The sequence below is a fragment of the Mastomys coucha genome, unplaced genomic scaffold, assembly GCF_008632895.1.
Source record: "Mastomys coucha isolate ucsf_1 unplaced genomic scaffold, UCSF_Mcou_1 pScaffold13, whole genome shotgun sequence".
NCBI lineage: Eukaryota > Metazoa > Chordata > Mammalia > Rodentia > Muridae > Mastomys > Mastomys coucha.
The window spans coordinates 50032933-50049222 of NW_022196895.1; positions in this window are offsets into that span (position 1 = coordinate 50032933).

Here is a 16290-nt window from a genome sequence, read left to right on the forward strand (position 1 = left end):
TACAGGCCTAGCATTTAATTATGCTGCAGAAAGATAGTGGACACTCCTTATATAATACAGAAAACTTAGTATTTGAATATTTTATTCAATGTGCATGCTTAAATCCAAAGAAGTGTACAGAAAATCTGTGTCTTTAAAATGTGTGCTGAATTTATTGTGTTCATATCTTCTTCCCTTCCTCCCTTCTTCCTTTCCTCCCTCCTTCTGTCCCTCCCTCCCTTCCTTTCCCCCACCCTCTCCTGGTTCTAGAAATAGAGTGAAGATACATGCTTTGAAAATCCCAATTCTTTGACCTCAGAAGATGGTGTCCTTTTTTTTTCTTCTTTTGGACGAGAAAAAACTCTCTTGTTGCTGGTTGAGCTGGAAATAACAAATCACTACACAGCATTCTCTGTTTGGCCTTTTCGCCCCCTTTCTTTAGAGCTATTATATTTGCTTAGATGGTTTGGGGCCTGTGATTCATCATTCATCACTTACAAAGCCAAGGCAATTGCCTTGAAATTATTAATGCGCCTTCTCCCATTGCCTTTCTGAATGGAAGTCATCACCACTGTCTTTTGTTCTGGTTTGTTTTAAGTTAGGTCTTGTCATGTAGCTCAGGCTGGCCCAGAACTCAGGATCTTCTGTTCCCTCCTGTGCCAGCACATCAGCTTCGTTTTTTGTCTTATATCTCAAAGGTGACTCAAAGAGTGACCCAAAGGGTGAGGAAAGAAAGGTTATTTTTTAATTTTTTTTTTTTAAGTATGAAGATTTTCAGGCCAGGTGGATAGGCCAGTGCCTAAAAGCAGGAGCTCTGTAAACCTGAACACCTGAGTTCAATCCCCAGGCAATACAATTGACTGAAAGCCCAGAGTGTGTATTACAGTGGTAGGTAAAAAAGGGAGACCCTACCTCAAAAGCCAAGCAGAAGGTGAGAACCGACTGAAAGTTATTCTTTGCTACACACACACACACACACACACACACACACACACACACACACACACACTTCTCCTCTGGAGACCCTGGACTATAAAGAAAGTGACTATATAATATGTTCGGAGTCAGCGCTGTTGGCCAGACCACGTGATCAACACTGGTGTTTCCTATTATATCAGGAGTGATCTGTCCCCATCAGAGCTCTGTCCAGAGAGAGGTTGTTTATTCTTGAACTTTCTCCTCTCTGGCTGCAACATGTTTCAGAGTAACACTCAAAATAGAAAATGGTTGATAAAGTCTCTCTATAAGTACCACTTTCTCAACATGCATGTATTCTAAAGTGTGATCAACTACAATACTGATCATTTGATACTGTGATTAAGTCACCATTTTCAGTAGAATGATCCAACAGGCATTTTAAAAGGAGTTTTTTTTAAATCAAGTTTAACCACTGTTACTTTTTATTGAAAAAAAAATGACTCTAAAATAAATAATGTGTTACATGTAAGAAACAAGGAAAATCATACCTGCGGTTCTACCTGAAGGCAGTCTCTATAACACCCCACACTTTCTCTTATTTTCTCTTTGAGATTATATCTATGAATATATGTAGCATCAATTACTTAGTATTCTAAAACACCAAATTGAGTGTTACAACAGAGACACCTGTTTTTTTTATTTTGTTTTGCTTTGTTTTGTTCTTTTCCTTTGTCTTTCTCCTTGATAGTTCACGCCTGGGGTTTCCATGTGATCAACTTAACAGATAACTTTTTGACTCTTCTAGATCTTCGTCAGAGTGTCTTAGGGACTCTGCTGAGTCAGCACATAGCAGCTCAGGTTAAGAAGGCAGGAGTCCCCCTCCTCCTTTTTCCTGTCGATCTTAACCTGGGATGAAAGGGAGAGAGTCCTTTTTCTGGGAAGGTGACCTCCAACGTTTCATATCATTTAAAAACACCGTGATTGTGAACCCATCATCTGAAGTCAGAGTCTCTTTGGGCAGCTCATCAACTGGGTACGTTGGGACCAGAAGGCTGCTGGATCACTCTGAACTTTGGTTTTTCTGACCTGTGGCAAAGATTAATAGGATAGTGACATGAATCATTGATTTCTCTCATAGATGGCATTTTTAACTATTTACTCATCATATTGCAATATAAATATTTATGTAGGAGTCCTACTGCTCCATCAGAAAATGAGTTCTTTGAGGACAGCATCATGTTTATTAGATTTTCTTGCAAGATTAAGAAATGCCTTCTAGTAGGTATGATGATGTGTTTGAATGGATTGATAACTTTTAAGATAAAGTATTAGTTCTTGGCTAGCTCACCAGGAGCAATGTTTCAACTCAGGCCATGATAGGTCATCTTAAATTCCTATCTACATGAAGATAAGAAGGCAGTGAAGATGGTGGACTAAACTGTCATTGTCTGGCATTGTCACCTCCTAGAACTGATTAAAATATTAGCATTCCTCTTTAGCTCTCAATCTGGTAGGACAGGATTATTATTTTCATATCTACCAAAAATAAATTTGAAGCTCAGAGACATTAAGTAAACTGCTAGGTTTATCAGTCAGAATTCTCTAGTGAAACAGAATTAATAGAATGAATCTTTCTCTCCATTTTTTCTCTATCTCTAATATGTATATTTAATTTATATTACAATATGAATATAAAATATATCAACATTATACTATTAATATGTTAATTTAATGTAATATATTAAATAATATATAATATATATTTCTATTAAGCAAAAATTCCTCATTGGTGTGCCCTCCATTTTTGGATATTAGGTAATTACAGGTGTAGTTAAGTTGACAACTAAGAATAACCATCATACTCAAGTAAGATAAATTTTACAGCAGTAAAGTTTTAAACTCGGTAAAACTTTAGACTCAAATATTATTATGGACGGAGTGTTTACATCCTTTCCCAAGTTCGTTCCCCCTTCACATATCAAAGCCGCCGACGTGAGGATGGCTATAATTGGAGACAAGGCTCCTAGGAAAAAATTAAGTTTAAATGAGCACATGAGTGATGTTCTCATCTTATTATCTAGTCAGAAGGTGTTGTCACTGAAGAAGAACACATGTAAAAGTAGAAAGCCATCAGTAAGCCAGGAGCAGAACTCTTATCAAAGACGAACATATATTGTGATATGAGACTGTGAGCTTCTTGCTCCCTGAACTCTAAGGGAAGGGTCTTCTGTTGTCTCAGCTGCCACTCTGGGATGCAGCCTGCAATGGCTACTCTGGGGTGATAGCTTGACTACATCTGGAATTAACCCAAGTGGCTGGGTACAACGGTAAGGAATTTTTTTAGTTAAATCATTTGAGATGGGAAGACCCTCTTTGAATCCAAATCTTTTGAAGTAGAACGATATACCTGTAGTCTAGATGTTTTGAGGTGGGAAGATTCACCTTTAATTTGGGCCATTCCTTCTGTCGGGAGCCTATAGAAAGGATACGGAAGAAGGAAGCTTGCTCTTTTTACCTGCTTGTTCCTGCTGTCCCTGGCAAGTCTGTACCTTCACTGACATTACTGACTACTTCTTCAGGACTCTGGCATATTCTGAAGACCAGCTGAGACAACCAGTCTCCTGGACCGAGCAACTACTGGGTTCTTAGGCCTTCCAGTGGTAGAGACAGCCATTGTTGGATTAGCTGGACCATAGCCTGTAAGTCAATTGAATAAATACCTCTCTTTCATATACATATAAGTGAATATGTATACATATATATGTGAATATATGTATATACATGAATATATGTATGTATTCCTTCTGTAAGTTCTGTTTCTCTGCAAAACCCTGATTATGGCAGGAGCAGACTAATCCAGGAATTGCTTAGTGAATGGCCAGTTCATTTATACTGCTCAAAATGCTAGAGATTAGATGATCTGCAAATAACAAGTGTTTCTCATGTTTCTGAAGGCTCGTAGGTCCAGGATTAAAGTGTCAACAGTTGAGGACCTGGTGAGGACTTACTTCTCAGATGGCATTTTTGATATCCTTATCTAGCTCTTTGATAAGAGTGGTTCCTACATCAGTCAGGGCTCACCCTCTCTGACTCAACAATCACCCAAGGGTCCCACCTGCTGATTCCTCACATTGGTGATTTGATTGCAGCCTTGAGATTTGTGGTTGACACAAAATTCAGACCCCAGTCACTTTTGTTTATAAGAACAACGTGACACTTTCTTTTTAATTTTAATTTTATTTATTTTTTTATGCATGTGTATTTTAAACCAGAAGAGGGAATCAGATCCTCTGGAGCTGGAGTTACAGATTTTTGTGAGTGATCTGATGTGGGTTCTGGGAATCAAACTGCTAGAAAAATAGCAAATGGTCTTAGCTGCTGAGCCATCTCTCCAGCCCCTGTAACACACACACACACACACACACACACACACACACACACACACACACACAAACCTACTGAAAAGGCCCAAGAAGCAGCTCTGATGTTTATAGGGTTGCAGTCTAATTTAACCGGAAATGAACAGCTGGGTCCCAGGTGGACATTCCACTTTCTTCATATAGCGTAATGCTGCATGAGATCTTTCTGTGCAAGCTTTTGAACTACCATCAGGACAGATTCAGGGTTAGTCATCTGCTTGCATGGTGAGTGAGGATGCCAAGATTGAGAACAGCAAGAAAATGGAAGTATCATCGCTTTTGCAGGTCAGTCTCAGAGAGCATTCCGTGCAAGTTATGAGCAAGTGGTAGCCTGATGACCTTGAATAGAGAAAAACGAGATTCTGCTTTTGTATCAGGAAGTGCTAAGGTTGTAGAGGATAATGTAGTATGGAAGGCTTTCATCAGCGTCTTTGAAAATACATCTGCCACAGACATATTCGATTCCAAAACCCATGATTTTTCCCACAGTAATTTGGTACAGCTAAACTTGAAACCCTTCTCGTGGGAGGAGCTAAAATATGGAATGTAGATATACCATAATGAGTCTTTTAGGGTAGCTGAGATATGTGTCACTCCACATTCAGTGATGTAGAGTCATTGAAGCTGTGTCCAAACATATGGTTTTAACTCAATTAAGTTCTTCCAAGAAAGCATGGGGGCTAGATGCCTAGGTGATTGTGGGATCATCCATCTTGTCCTAATACTGGAGAAATAAAGAGCCCTGAGGATAAAAATTGTATGTAGGGAATCTGACCTGTGGCTAAACAATGATCATCTTAGATCAATCTCAATGTCCCTTTAAGAGTAGATGACAAGCCACGGGGGTGTGGATGTTGGCCAAATAAGAAATTTGGGCGTAAGAGGGAATGCTGGTATATAAGGAAGCAGTGAGTGGCAGGAACTTCAAAGACTTGGCAGTGGTGCCCTGTGTACAGTATGTCTGGGTAAAAGTCCCTTGTAAAGATACTGGAGGGCCAAATTCTCCATTAGAGACAGAACTAATGCACAGTATTTTTCTTTACTGAGAAAAGAACTTTGTATGTCTGTGGGATAATGACTGAGGATGGATGGCAATGGAGTCACATGACCAATCCCAGGAAAATCTAACTCTGGTGATCAGCATCACGGTGTAGATCTGAATTTATTGTCCAGCCCACAAGCTTATATTCAGTGTTTGAGCCAATCCCAAGCCCTTAAATTCTTGGTTAATTATATCTTGACACACTGTCACCATGCTCCAATGAAAGCCCTGCCTAACAAGGTAACTCAGAAGGAGTGGGGGGAGTATTGTCATTTGTGAGGACTTCCATGAAGACTGGGGGTGGGGTGGGGTAGGGGATGGTCAAAGCCTTGACCTCAGTTCCAAACTTGACCAGTGTGCCAGGAGCCATCTTAGATCTAATGCTGTGTAATTCATCTTCCCAAGCATTATCCAGAGGCAGTGATAGCATCAAAGAAATGGTGTTTCCAGATACAACAGGGCAATTGTACATATGAACTTACAGCAATTGTGCAAATGAAATAAAATCCGCACATGGAATGGGGGAGGTGGGTATGAAAGAACCTCCTATTGGTTTTCATAGCTGCTAGCATATATATATATATAAGTAAATATATATACATATATACACATATATGTATATATGTGTGTGTATATATGCATATATATATGTATACACACACATATATATGTATATATATACATATATGTGTATATGTATATATTATATATATATATATACATATATATATATATAGAGAGAGAGAGAGAGAGAAAGAGAGAATTGGTTTTGCTTAATGATGTAATTCCTGGTAGACTGAACATAGGCAGGTCCCATACCCAAGAGTATGGGGACAACCAACATTGGACTCTGTGTATTGTTTATAGGGAGGTGAATATATATCTGAGAGGAGCTACAGGACTGGGTTACTATGATCAAAATACATTGTCACCAGGCAGTGGTGGCGCATGCCTTTAATCCTAGCACTTGGGAAGCAGAGGCAGGCAGATTTCTGAGTTCGAGGCCAGCCTGGTCTACAGAATGAGTTCCAGGACAGCCAGGGGTATACAGAGAAACCCTGTCTCAAAAAACAAAACAAAACAAAACAAAAAACTATTGTCAAAGGGGGAAAAAGCATCCAAATTACTATAATTGTTAGTGCTAATATTTCTACAATGCAGTATGTCAGGGCTAGCTAAGAATAGAAGATTAATCAAGATGATGTTGATTCATATATCTTTTTAAGGGAGGGAGATTCTTTAAGAAATAGATTCTTTAAAAAGCAAGTCTGATAGATTTGTGGAGATAGCAGAGCAAAATAAGGTGAGCTAAGTGATTTTCATCTCCCCTAGTCTATTTATGCAGTCAATGCTGCCCTGGTCCCTCTAAGCTGATATTTGTTAATTCGGTTCTTATCAGCAAAAACATTTATTTTCAATTCTGGAGCTCAGAAGTAGAAGGCTGCCATGACAGAAGATTGAGTCCTGGTGGGGACCCACTGCTCATTCACAGAATGGAGCTGGCTCAACTGTGTGCTTTCAGGGAGCAAATGGAAAGGCAATGGATAATCACATCCTTGACCTTCCAGAAAGTCACGTCCCAGAGGCCCCACTTTTTAACACCCAAATCCACTACAACTTGGACATAGCCAGGCACAAATTCCTTCAACAACAACGTTCTTTAATCGTCTTTAAGAAAAGCCTTCCTGATTTGCTCAAGATCCATGTTTGCAGCAGCTTTTCAAGAATGGGCAAGCACGGGAGGAAATGGCAAGTCTAGTCAAGAACCTTTTTCTTAAGAAGTCCCAAACCCCATAAAAACAACAAAACTCCCTTTGAAAGTGTATAGAGATGGAAAGGTCATCTGCGCATGCCCAAGGAACTTTAAACCTCCCCCACACACCCTCTTTTTGCTATCCAATCAATCAACAGCATCACTTCTCACTTCCTACGGGTTTTCAGGCCACCAACTGACACAGGTGTCACATTTGAGCTTACTGTTTGCTGTTGGCTTTCCCAGCTCACAGTAAACAAAGGCATCGCTGGAGAAAATCCAGCTCCCTAAGATGGGTCTCTAGAATGCTGGTAGACCGCACGTTTTCACTCAAGGTCAATATCAGCACATTCATGGCAGTTTCGGCACACCGAGTTTTACATCACAAATGATTATGATTTCTGTCAGGAGGTAAAGAACCACCCGGAACACGGACCACACAGAACTGACTACAGGACAGAGGAAACTGGTTTCCGCACTGATTTTTAGAAGATTTCTGCTCGTGGCCCCGGAAGAGAGTGACGTATTTTGAACCTGACTTTTCCCTACACACTAACTTGCAGTTCATATGGGGGGAGGACACATGAATTCAGAGGGCTGTGGCCTATAGGCTTAAGCCTCGGGGAGTGGTGGTAGTTAATTTTTAATTATATATTTGGAAAAGCAAAAGAGAAAAGTCAAACTATTGGATTTTTTTTTCTGCCCCTACCACATACATTCCTGGTAATCTTTTATCATAGAAATTCTTGCCCCCAGAAACCCAAATAACGCCAGGCCATCTGAAGAAGCATTGCCAACGTAAGTGCTGGTAGTCGGAGGAAGAATTTATTCTCTAAGAAGATTGTTCTCCATGGCTAGCGGAATGCTTTGAAAAAAAAAAAGAACACCATAAAATTCGTGGATTCAATCTCGATGCTCAATGGAGGGCCAGCTGACCCAGCCTAATTACTGTGCTTATCATAAAAGGTGCTGCCAAGCTAATGCCTTCCTGCTGGTTAACCTGAAGCACTTTTTAATAACCCAACGGCAGGCATTTCCTAAGGAGTATTTCCTTTAGAATCGCTTTCCCTAGAAGAGCCACATTTACAGATTTTTCCCCCCTCTCATGTGTTTCAGCATCCTACAGATTTTGGAGTAGAATTCCGAGCCAAATTAATGAGAAAGCAAGCTGAGCATCTACCTAGGCTGCAGTTCCGAAAGGGGAACTGAAACATCATTGGAATAAATTGGCAAGATGCAAATTGGTTTCACTCCTCCCAGCATCACCTGTCTATGTGGAGCACTTGGGTGAATCACACAGCAACTTGCCGCAAGCTCAGTCCACAAATCAATAATGCATGTTGTTTTGCTTACCAAGAACGAGTGACTTCATTTAATCATCTAAATTTTAAAGCCCCAATTTGCTTTCCAAGATAATCTCTCATCTAGAAAATTGCAAAAGGAAATTGAGAGAGCAAACTGAAAAAAATAAAAAAGGTAGGAGATACTTGGTTATTTGTTAGTTTACTCTTTTATAGATAATGAAATTAATTCGTGACTTCTTACGTGCAGTTTCTCGTGTATTGACTCTTTCTTTTAGCATCAATAAAAAAGGAAAAAATAACTTGGAAACTATGGTAAAGGAGTTTAAAACATCATCAAGATTTGTAGTGCAACCATGACTCAAGTTGACCCTGAATGACACATAATCTGTTTGATCAACTCTTTGCCATTTTTGTTGTGGGGAGCAAATTAAAAAAGAAGACATTTAGATGCAATGTTGACCTTCTCAGACTCATTGACTATGTAATTTCTGATTAAATAATTGTCTGCTCTAACTTTAGAAGAGCACATCGTCTTGTTGAGATGAGGTCTTATTGTAGAGGTTTGAACTTGGACCTTCAGCTTCAGCCTCCCAAGTACTTGATTTTAGATGTGTGCCATTACACTGCACAGGAACCAAGTTTGTCACCGTTATTTCCCTATGTCCACCATTAACGCTTTCACTTTTACTCTGGCAATAATTTTGTTTCTTGGCCAATTCATTGTCACTTATAAATTGCCTCCATACCATTTGTAATTCATCACGGAAAATGCTGGGACTTCTGCATCTAATCACTCCATCTTCCATGGAAGACTAGGTAGGTTTTGATGATATCCTGCGTGTGTGGGCTTGGACTAACGGCTGTTCACATTTATATGTAGTACTTATTTAATCCCCCTAATAACTTTCTGACATAATGGTGACTAACTCCGTTTAGAACATAAAAGTTGAAGTTAAAACAGTTACAGTTGATTGATTGTCTGTCTCCAGTTTTGTGAACCACAAAAATATGAGACCAGAATTTGATTTTAGAGACATCAGTTTACCTGACACTAGAATGCATGCCCCAAAGCCTGCACTATCATTTAATTGTCATTTACTGAGAGAGTACTTCACATTGTGATCCACATGGACACTTTGTTCCTTCTAGGTGGGCTGACAAAAATTTTGAGATGCTAAACAGCTGTCTGCACCTGGTCTCCTAACCTATGAGTGACAAAGCTAGCTATACTGAATCTCTTCAAATCACAGATCACTCAATCCAATCCTTCCAGATACATTAATCTTCAGAGTGCTTACTGTAAGCTAGGACTGCCTATATATTACCATTTTTCATTTCATTTTGTCGTATACTATCTCCATAAACATGAGGATCTGAAGACTGGAGTTACAATTCCCAGCACATAAAAAGCTGGGTATGCCTTAGTCCCAGAGAGATAAGGCAGATGGATCCAAGAGCTTTCTTACCAACCTGACTGATTGGACAGTTGGATAGCTCAGTGAGAGATTATTTCTCAAGGCAGCAAGTCAGATAGTGATAGAGAAAGACAGTCAACATCTTGCTCTAGCTTTTGCATATGTGTGCCTGGACATATGTATGAGGGTCAGGTCAACAGAAAATAGAACATGTTCTTAGATTCTAAATGGAGGGAGAGCATTGTTGTATAATAAAGAGAAGTTTAATGCCACTGCACACTGAGGTATAAAGGAGAATATTTACTTAATGAACTTGCTGAAAAAGAAAGACTACACCAGATACTATATTTTATCTGACTTCTGTAACTAAATGGTTCTGAAAATTATCAGCTCCCTGAGATGAGATAGAAGACTATTCTAATGAAATGAGGATTGTCAGTCGAAAAAGGATAGAGAGATAAAGCTCGGCTTAGAGAAAAGCACTGAGGGCCTAATTATAATTGCTTAAGACCTCAGAAAGATCAGTCAGGTTAATATTCAGCAACCATATGAAATTAGGGTTTTATTTTACAGATCTAGCCTTCTCTCGCAAGCCACATGGGCTGCAGCATGGTAAGAGTCATGCCTCTTAGGTATCTCAGCAGGAACTCAAGAGCACTAACAGCCTTTTCTTATAGGTATTTATAGTTGTGAGTTTGTTTTAGTGAAATATATGTCCCAATACAACCTATAGGAAGCCCACAACATTTTTGAGAATACTGTATTACTAGATACATTTCCAGTACAATAAATAGTGATTCCCCCAGATCCCACTGACTAGAGGGAGGGATGAATCTTCCCTAAGGGGAAGTAGATTAGATGCTTAAGGATGTATGAGAGGAGGGGGAACTAGAGTAGAAAGGTCAAACTGGGAGTGGGAGTGAAAACATGAGTGAGGAAAAGAAAATGGGATGGGATAACTAAAACTAAGGGCCATTAGTGGGGTTATAGGAAGCTAATAAAGTAGAATTTTCCTGTAATATACATATATATAAAAGTGAGCAAAATGATATCAGCAAGCAACAGGGGAGAAGATTCCCACCTGGACATCTTTCATCACCAAATGAGGCTTCCAGTACTGAGAATAAGTTGCATGTAATCAAGTTGTTGGCCAAAAGGGTCTAATGGAAGCACTAAACCCAGGCAGCTGCCAAGGCTATTGGTGGTTCTCCACAAATCACCTGCAAGGCCCTATTCCTGAGTACAATACTTACACAACACATTGAACATGGAGATGTTGAGTTGGTGCCTACATAGAGCCTCTACCCCTACATAGTAGTATTCATGATACTAGGAGACATTATGCATGCTACCCAAGGAGAAAGGTAAATGCCAACCCAGCTACAAACCCCTTGCCCTACAAGAATGAGGATCTTACAAAATATGCTGGTGCAATAGTGGCACAAAGCGTATGGGAGTAACCAACAAATATCTGATTTGAGTGAAGGTCTGCTCCATGAGCTGGAACTCGTACCCAATGCTGCTTGGAAAACCAAGAACCTGACAGTAGGTAGGCCAAGAACCTGTTCTGCTGAACGATACCTAATGCCATTCTTCTTTACTCTATAGATCTGTGCCCACCTACCCGCTCCCAGCCATGATCAGAGAAACTTCCTTATGTAGCCAATGGGAACAAATACAAAGACCTGCAGCCAGACAATAGGCAGAGAGTGAGAGATCACGGAATACTCAGCTCTGAAAGGGATTTCCCCACTAAATTCCTTCTCTCGGGGGGCTCACGGGGCTTTATCTAAGAGAAGGCAGAAAGCAGGTTTCACACGCTGTAAGATTTCCAAGGGATTCTTCCTGGAGAAACAAATCGCTCCTGTTACTATTGCTGCAGCAAAACACCAAGATCAAAAAACTAGTTGGGGAGGAAAGGATTTATTATCTCATACTGCTATGCAGTAGTATGTCATAGAAGGAAACCAGGATGGGAATTAAACAGGGCAGAAACCTGAAGGTAGGAGCTGGTGTAGAGGCCATGGAAAGCTGCTGCTTATTGGCTTGCTCCTCCTGACTTGCTCAGCCTGCTTTCTTATAGAACCCTGGACCCGCTATCCCAGAGTGGTTCCACTGACAATGGGCTGGGATCTCCCACACTAATCACTAATTAAGAAAATGCCCTACAGGCCTTCCTGGAGGCCAATTTTATTGAGATATCTTTGTAGCTGAGGATCTTTCCTCTTTAATGACTCTTGTTTGTTTCAAGTTGACACAAAACTAGCCAGCACAACTCCTAAAGGTAGGCTTTATGCCAGGCAGTAGATGACCAACAAAAAAGTAACTCAATGGAATCCTTGTATATTCTTTGTCTTATAATGTTGTCAAGGTATCCCCCCCATACACACACACACATAACTTGCAGGTCCTTTGCATATATGTTATAGCTTCCAGTTAGGGGTTTAATGAGATTCCTGAGTGTGCAAAATGTTTCTCTCTGCATCTGCATGTGTTTCTTGTTCTTTGGCTGTCTTCGTTGGTTGTTTTGTCCTATTCTTACTTGTTTGTTTTTTATTTCTCTCATTTCGCTATTATGTCTTAGATGCCTGTTTTCTAAGGAAAGACAGAAAGCATATGAGTCCAGATGGGAGGAGAGATGGGGAGGAACTGGAAAGAGTACGTGGAGTTATATCCCAGTAAGAAGTGAAAGTATTTTGCATGTGGAAGGGACATGCTTGCTTGGGAGGCATAGGCATTTTCTAGGTAGCTTCTAACTTGACATTCAACCCTCTCCTTGGTGCTTAGGATTCTTTCCCACTGAGCGTGGTCTGAACCCAGGCTGCAGGAAGCATAGCATGGTATTAGCAGGACCTGTCGCTTCCCTTTATTGTGTTATAAAACAGTTACCTCTTTCCTTCCAGTATGCCTCATTTTCAGACTACATTTTCCTCCCTTCCAGATCTCTTGGATTGTTGAAATAAGCGTTCATGCTGTGAGATACTCAGTAGAGACGCCCACGTCCAAAGAAAGAGCGAAAGGAAATCTCTGCCAATCAGCCTAGGAGGACCTGAGGTTTAGTCCAGTAACCCAGGAGGACCTGGGGTGTAGTCCAGTAACCCAGGAGGACCTGGGGTGTAGTCCAGTAACCCAGGAGGACCTGGGATGTAGTCCAGTAACCCAGGAGGACCTGGGGTGTAGTCCAGTAACCCAGGAGGACCTGGGGTGTAGTCCAGTAACCCAGGAGGACCTGGGGTGTAGTCCAGTAACCCAGGAGGACCTGGGTTGTAGTCCAGTAACCCAGGAGGACCTGGGGTGTAGTCCAGTAACCCAGGAGGAAGTCAGTTTTGCCAATAGCCCTGTCTGTGAGTGAGCTAGTATATTTTCCCCAGTTATTACTTGAGATGATTGTAACTTTCTCAAGATGCCGAGGTGGAGAACTTACACATAGAATTAGTGAGAAGGAATGAAATGTGTACTCTGTTTGACCTGCTAAGTCCTGGGGCCAACTACTACTACACAGCAATCAGTGAGCAACACATTTCCCAGAGAATTATATTGGGACGTGCTCTTCTCAGGGTAAGCTGTCCAGGGAACTCCTGCTCTTGGCATCCCCAGGTGAACACAACCTTCTACATGTTTCAAAGTCCATACCTCTTGAACTAAAGGTCATTTGCTTTCTTTCTTTCTAGAAAGAAAAACCCTATGTTGTTTAGAAGCACAACACCCTGCATCTAGGATATCACTGGATGGTCATCCCTGACCTCTCTTACTTTGACTTTCATTTCAGCCCCAAATAAGGCTTCACATATAGACTCTCTTCTCTGACTTTTAGCCTCTTGATTTTTATCAATTACATTTATTTTTCTATTAAAAAAGGAGTCTGTCAATTCATTATAAGAATTGCATAATTGGATACAAATCATATTAAGTTCTTAGAAGTTTTTTTTTTTCACAGACTAAGCATTAGTTAAATGAAAGCCATCGTTAAAACTTTCAATTTGTAATCAGAGGGTAGAGCTTTCTCTTGTAGTATTTATTCTTGAAAATGTAAGTCTAAGTTCATGGCTTAGAAGAAAAGCAAGGCTTGGAGACAGAGGCTTGGAAAGTGCCAGGCAGCCATACAATTTGCTTCTTATCTTCTGTGTTAACATTTATGAAGTGTGGGAGGTTATGGACGGAACAGTGGAACAGTCTTTGTGAGACTTTAAGCTCTCTGCCCGGGGCACAGTAAACACAAACCTTGAGAGCTGCCTTGCTGTTATTAATAAGAAGGTGGGAGTGATCACCAATATATCATACTCTTCCATTCTAAAGACAGGTACATCCCAAGAGTGCATCAAGTTACTATGGCCACGATGATTCTCTAGGTGACCTTGCAGAGAGCAGTTTCTATGGAGATGTAATTGCTGTTGGGAGATTTGAGAGCTGTTTCTAAGTGGGCTAAGAACCTATCACAGTGAATGAGAAATTAAATAAGAAAATAAACCATCATGTTTCACATCTACAGCAGGCCAAATTATGACCTTCCCCTGAATATAACCATATACCAGTCTTGGGAACCTGATATGTAGCGATTTTATGTGGTAAGCTATATTTTGCAGATACTATTAAATCGAAGATCTTAAAATGGAAAGAGTTCTGACATTTCTCAGATGGTTCAATACAATCACAAAGGGGAATAGGAGGGTCACTTAAAAAGTTGAGATATGCAACAGAATAGTGGAGCCATTATTTAAGGAATGTAAACAGCCTACAGATATTGGAAAAAGTCAATAAAAAATAGATTCTATCTTAGACTTTGGATCAGGGAAAACTTTAGTTTTGACCCCCACAAGAATCATTTTTGGTTGCTGATCTCCAGAACTGTAAGAAAAACCGGGCTGTTTTCAATGCCCATGTATATTGTGATTTTCTAGAGCAGCAGTGAGGGACACAGACTCCGCAGGACTCTAGTTGATGTTTACTACTTTGTATCCGGTGCTTTTCCCATCGCTGGGTCAAGTACCTGACCAAAGTGCATGAGGAAGGCTTTCTTTTGGTCGTGGGCTTGGGAGGTCAGTCCATCCTGGCAGGGAAGGAGGGAGTGGCAGGCAGTAGGAGCCTGAGGCAGCTAGTCACAGTCATCCCTAGAGTCAGGAGACAGAGCTGAATGCTGGTATTCAGCTGAAATGTCTTCTTTACTTCAGACTGGGCCTCAGTCCATGGAAAAGTGTCACTCACAGTAAGGGAATGTCTCCTCTCTCATTCAGACCAGGCTAGACACTTTCTCACAGATGTACCAATGATATTTTTCTCTAGGTGATTCTAGATCCTGACACGTTGACAATATTAACAACGACAAGTTCACTCCTTGTCCAACTAATAACCACAAATAATCCCTTTTAAGAAATAACACTGCCTACCCCACCCTGCAACTTCCCCAAGAGGCTTATAACCTTCTTTAATGTCTAGTTGTAAAATGCAACTAGTCCACCTTCAAAAGTTCCTGAAGTCTTTAACTGTCCCAACTGTCTTGAAAATGATATGCTCAAAGTTCAGGCACTTTTTAACAATGAGCCTCTACAACAACAACAACAAAGAACCTATAAACTTACATGATACGATAGCACAGAAATAAAAAACATTCTCATCCCCAAAAGAGAAGAAAGGAAACCTAGACAGGAAATGTTGGACCAAGACAAGACTAAAACCCAGCAGGAAAAACATCAACCTTATACTTCCATAGGGCGGATGATGAAATCATCTTGTCTCCAGAGGGCTTGTACAGCCCCTTGTTTCTTCTGCAGCTCTGCCTCTTGCATCACATAAAGCCTCTCTTTGGGGCCATCTCCACTGAGTGCCTATAGCTCTTCTTGGTGTATGTCCCATAGTGCCAGCCTCTCCAACATTGGTAGATGTTGCCTGGGTCACTGATATAACTTGTACTTCAGCTTCATAGCTCATGCAGTGGCCCCTTGGATTCTCTTTTCAAGGGATCTAACCTGAATCACACTGACTGGCTTAAAAGACTTTTCTGAAACATTGGAACAAGACTCCACGACTCCCCCATTCTTGCATCTATCATGCCCATAAAACCAGTGTGGCATGGTTGCTTCTGCTTTGTTTTGCCAATCTGAGATGAAGCCTGCTTCTCTTGTATCAGGGGTGCATCTCCCTCTCTGTGGCTTCCAGGCTGAACCTGGACAAATGTTTCCCGAGGTGCTTGGTTTTGAACAGGGAACCTCTCCAGTGGCATTTCTTTTAGGATCTCTACTTTCAAATAAATTTCATAAGACAGAATCTTTGATGGGTGCTGCCTTTCCCTCAGGGAACCTTTTCCATTGTCCCAAGACGGGAGGTTTCTCTTCAATGCAATCTTTTTAAAACTATTAGAGCTACATTTTCAGTACCAGCCTCGTCTGGATCTTTACACTCTCCCCTTTATCTAACAGATTGCATGTTTTCCACGTTTTTTTTTTTTTTTTGGTTTTTTTTTTTT